This window comes from Brassica napus, chromosome C5 (genome assembly GCF_020379485.1).
Source record: "Brassica napus cultivar Da-Ae chromosome C5, Da-Ae, whole genome shotgun sequence".
NCBI classification, from domain to species: domain Eukaryota; kingdom Viridiplantae; phylum Streptophyta; class Magnoliopsida; order Brassicales; family Brassicaceae; genus Brassica; species Brassica napus.
Genome location: NC_063448.1, coordinates 10636059 through 10642058, shown reverse-complemented (window position 1 = coordinate 10642058; position 6000 = coordinate 10636059).

The following is a 6000-nucleotide window of genomic DNA, read 5'->3' as shown; positions in this document are numbered from 1 at the left end:
AAAGGCGGATGGGAGCATCGATAGATACAAAGCAAGGTTGGTTGCTCGAGGATTCTCTCAGAAGTACGGAGAAGATTATGATGAGACCTTCAGTCCAGTAGCAAAGATGACTACGGTACGCTCACTCTTATCACTAGCTGCAAGCTTTAGATGGAAACTATGGCAGTTAGATGTGAAGAATGCTTTTCTCTATGGTGAGATTGATAAGGAAATTTTTATGGAGCAACCACCTGGTTTTGAGTCACAAGAGTATCCTAACCATGTATGCAAGCTAAAGAAAGCCTTGTATGGGTTAAAACAAGCTCCACGGGCTTGGTATGGAAAGCTTGCTCAATTTCTTCAGTTTTGCGGGTATATGGCATCAAGTGCTGATTCAAGCCTATTCTTCAAGAGAAGTGGAAGATTTCATGTAGTAGTTCTCCTCTACGTGGATGATATGATCATTACTGGAAATGACGATGCTGAAATTGCTCGTCTACAAGAGGATATGTCGGTGAGGTTTGAGATGAAGAAGTTAGGTGAGCTGAATCACTTTCTTGGTCTAGAGGTCGAGAGGGTAAAGGATGGAATATTCATCGGCCAACAAGGTTATGCGAAAAGGATTGTTGACAGGTTTGAAGTACACCAAGGAAAGGTACGTTCCACTCCACTAGATACTAACATAAGGCTCAAACGCGATGAAGGATCATTGTTAGCCAATCCTCGACCTTATCGCTCTCTTGTTGGATGTCTTCTATACTTAACCATTACAAGACCAGATATTGCCTCTGCGGTTGGCCTTGTAAGCCGGTTCATGCAGGAACCAAGGAAGCCACATCTAGAAGCGGCAAAGAAGATATTAAAATATGTGAAGACAACTCTTGGCATGGGACTGATGTACAAGTATAATGCCAAGGTTTCTCTTCATGGTTTCACAGATGCTGACTTTGGTGGAGATTTAGATGATCGAAAATCAACTTCGGGTTTTGTGTCTTATGTGGAGACACAAGCATTTCATGGTGCAGTAAGAAGCAAGCAACGGTGTCATTGTCTACTACCGAAGCAGAGTATAAAGCTTCAACACTCGCAGCCCAAGAATGTATATGGCTTCGAAGACTCCTTGAAGACTTGTTCAAACCAATCAATAAATCGATTACCATCTATGGTGATAACCAAAGTGCTATCAAGCTGGCCAATAATCCAGTGTTCCATGCACTACAAGAAATATGCACATTCTTAGCACACGATAAACGCTATGGTAGAACTTTCATAGCGAAACTTGAAATGCTATGTCATCGGCAGCCATCATAGGTATCCCATCTACGGTAACATTTATTTAAATGCTATGAAATGTGCATGTACGATAGCAATATTTCAATGATGTTATTAACTTAGATATAACACTATTTTTTTGTTACAAATTGATTATGATTTATATATTCGTGCTATGATAGATCTTACTGCAATTAACAAAAATTAATTATAATTCGAAATAAAATAATTTAATATTAAATTGAAAATTGTTTTATATTGAAATTAAAATAAATTTTATTTATATATTAAAATTGGTTTACAAATTAATCCTGGTTTACAAAACTAACCAGAAATTATAACATAAACTCAGACCACTACAATTTCTCTAACCAGGGTTACACTAAACCAAATCTAAACCTAAAAAAAAAAAAAAAAGACTGCAGCCGCCTCCTCCATAGGCTTGCCCCTCTTCCAAGAGCCATGAGCCTTGCCTCCTCCAGCCGCCACGAGACTTCCGTCCTCAAGCCGCCATGGACCATGCCTCCTCCAGCCACCATGAACCTGGCCTCCCCAACTATCTTTACCAAAACAAAACAACATCAGATTCATACTACAGAAACAGAGAGAAGATACAAAGAGATAGAGAGAGAGAGAGAGATATCAACCGTGGTGGTGGTGGGAGGGCGACCGTGGTGGTGGTGAGCGGGCGAACCTGGTGGTGGTGAGAGGGCGACCCTGGTGGTGGTGGTGAGACGAGGAGGAGACGCGGTGGGAGAGAGATGGGAGAGATGAGAGAGATGAGAGAGGCGTGGAGAGAGATAGGAGAGATGAGAGAAACAGTAAGCTTGGAGAGTGATGGGAGAGATGAGAATGAAGGAGAAGAACATGCGCCCAGATCTCTGTAGTGGAGTTGAGAGTGAGAGAGAGAGAGAGGGAGAGGAGAAAATAAAAATTAAAAGGAAGAAATCTTAACCTTTAGATCTAAGTTAATCTAACGGTTCAAAAGTGTGATCCATGTATTTTAATCTGATTGGCCGGACAATTTTGTTTCTGTTTTTCTACTTTTATTTTTTGTTTTGTCTTTCCATATTTGATAATTTGTTTTGTAAGTGATTTTTATTAGTTATATCTTATTTCAAAATTAATATTTTGTAGTTTATAATTTAAGTCTAAATTTTTATTTTTTTAACCTAATAAACTGATATTTATTTTATGAATTGATGTTTAAGTTTGAAAATATTAGATTAATATTAACATTATGATTTTGGTCATCATTTTTAAATTTGCATGTTTATAAAAAATCTGATTTATAATTCGTTTATAAATTTGTATGTTTGATTCAAAATTTGAAAAGTTTCAAATTTATATTTTATGATTTACAAAAAAAAATATGATTAAGAGTAAAATTTAGTTTTATGATTTAAGGTGTTGATGTTGTAATATGAGGTTTAGGGTTAAAATTTAGTGTTTTGGATTAAGATTGGAAAATAATAGATTTGAATACTAGAAGATTTGTAGTTAAATATTTAATAATTTAGATTTGAAGTTTATATTTAGAATATTGAATGTTTAGTTTACGTTTGAAGTTAAGATTTAAGATATAGAGTTTGATTAAAGATTAAAGATATGTGTTTAGGAAATTATAGATTAAGATTAAAAAGATTAAATTTTGATTTTAATTTTAAGATTTGAAGTTATAGCATCAAAAGATTAGAGGTTTAAAGGTTGTCTTTAAAGTTTAGGGTTTAAAACAATGTTTAGAGTTTAAAATCATGTTTAGAGTTTAGGGGTTCAAAGAGCTTTTCTTATCATTATAAAAATGATATTATATGTCTTTGATAGCATTGTTGAAACCAGTTAAAAAATATCTCTGGCGCTTAAATCTAATTTTTCGCTAAGTGTTGGCGGTATCTGTGACTTTATATTTCCGCTCGCTTAATTTTTAAAATAATATTAATTAAGTGCTATTTTAGGTTTCACTCTACCATAGCGTTTATCTAATGCTATAATATAATACAGAAATATTTAAATCATCTACGACAGCAGTTCAGTAAAACGTGCTATAACAATGTGCTATCAATGTAGACTTTTTTTGTAGTGATGGAAGAACAAAGCACATTGAATTGGAACATCATTTCATAAGAGAGAAGGTGCTTGATGGAACAATTGAAGCATTGGAGGTTCGAAGCGAGGACAACATTGCTGATATCTTCACCAAGTCATTACCTAAAGGTCAGTTCGAGATACTCCGCTCCAAGCTCGGAATGGTGGACAAAATCAAGTTTAAGGGGGAGTATTGAAGTTAAACTTGATTTTGGGCTATGCTTAATTATGGACCAATAAACTCTTATTGGACTAAACCCAAAATTAAGCTTAAATTCTAGAATCTTTCTAGAATTATCATCACCTCCTCAAATAGAAAAATATCTAGATATTGTAGTAGAAAAATCTAGAGAATAAAGAAAAATCTAGGAAGTAAGGAGGTTGTAATAGAACCATCTAGATATTTGTAATAGAGTTTAGGAGGCTATAAATACCTCTTCATCCTCTCATTTGTAAAAACACAAGAAGTTGAACAAGTAAAGTATAAGAAAGTTTTCTTAAAGAAAGAGTGTTCTACTCAAAGTTCTCTAAATCTCTTTGAGAGATCTTCCATATTATTCTTCATACTTGGAAGTTTTCTTGTTTCTTTCGGGTTCTCGGGTATTACGGTCTTGGACTAGTGCTAAGCACTATCAAGGGTGGTTTCTTTACACTGAGGTTTCCAAGTGAAACTTCCTCATGATGATACCCATATAATAAGCCATTACAACATAAGTTTCTTTCAAATGAATCTTCTAAGAATGTTGTATTGTATGCAAGTAAGAAACTGAGAAATTTCTCAAACCTTTACCATCAAAGAATGTCTTTTGGTTATGTCTTTGTCTCCACCAGAGAAACAACCCAAAGGCAATGAAGATCAGTTATACAATTCCAACGCTGATTCAACGCCAATTGCCATTTTGTGATTCTTCGATCTACCTCAGGTATAATGGTAAAGAGAAAGCAGTTGTTAGGTAGGTACGATCATATGGTGTACACGATTGGTAGAGGAATTGTTTGCCTAGATTCTAAACCCAACCAGTAATATATAAGAAGTTGTTTAGTCCTCAGCTTATACTTGGTTCAGGCATCAACATGAAAGCACATCAGTCAAGTTTATGATGATCTGAGTCAGTTTTGAGATCAAAGTCAAAACTCTAAAGCAGGATCATGAAATTGTTAGCAGTTTCTTGGATTCGTTGACGGCTTTGATATGCTGTTGAGATTTCGATGCTATGGAAACAATAGGTTTAATTTTCGTTGATTGGGAAAACTGGTTAATAGATATGTCTAATTTAATAATTAGGTAAAGGTGTGTTAAGAAGATAAAATGACATTAATAAAATTATAAAAATAAGTGTGTCTATATATTTAGTCACAACATTTTTAATAAGCTCAAATTTAAAACATGTCATGGTAAATTTCAAACAGGACTCTATTTTAATAGATTAAACTAGATCCTGCGCAACCGTGCGGGTTTTCGTTTTCATTTATTTTTATATAAACATTTTTTTCAATTTTTAATTGGTATATATTATAATATATATGTATCTATAAATTTTTAAAACATAATAAGTTTACGGTATATTTTTATCATTGAATAGATTGTTTCAAACTTTCACATGTATTTGTATATTCTTCTATATATATATTTTCGAATTATTATTTCATTATTAAAATCATAACTATATATATAAAGATTAGTAAAATATTGTTTTATTTTCATATTCAAAGATATTGTAACATTTCACAAATTTAGAAAGTTTTTAAAAAATTAAACTTTTCGCTTCATAGATTTATATTATCGAGTAAATAATTAAACGTTTAGTTTTTGTTTAATTTTTAAAATAAACTATATAGTTTAAAATTTGTTTTCATTGGTTTAAGTTAGTAAAGATTAATCATTGTTAGATAATATGATTTTTTTATTTAAAGAAAAATCTTTATAATTTTAAAAATTAACATCGACAAATATTTAAATAATTAACATATGGAGGTATAGTATTACAACATTAAATTATATCTATTTAATTTATACTATCTATAAATCCAATGAACCATTTATTGTTTAAATCTAATTATTGATAGCCCAATAAAAATTTCTGGTAGGTCCAAAATTTAAATGATAAAATTAGAGATTAAATATAACATGATTTTCTAGGAATATGTCCATTTTTAAAAAAAATCACAAATGAATCAAGGTTCTGACTTCTGTTTTAATATATAAGATGAGTTTATTTTTGTCTTCATTGAGTAGCAATCGTTCCCTCCCTCCCTCTCCGACACTGTACTTCCAGCTACAACCACTACAAGAAAACACCGGTATTCCGACGACAAATATCGTCGGTATGTCCTCGGAATAACGGTATTCCGAGGACATACTGACGAGAATGGTCGTCGGAAATTTCTCGTCGGAAAGTAAAATTTCTTCGGAATTTCCTCAGAAAATTCCGAGGGAATACCGAGAATTAAAGATTCCGAGGACATTCCGAAGAAACATTTTCTATGACTGTTCGTCGGTATCTCCTCGGATATTTCCGATGGAAGGGTCCTCGGAAACATTCTGAGAGAAAAGAGGTATCAAAATATTCCAACGAACTTTGGCCGTCGTAATATTCCGAGAAACCTTTGCCATCGGAATATTCCGAGGAAGTGTATCCGTCGGGATATTCCGAAGAGATATGC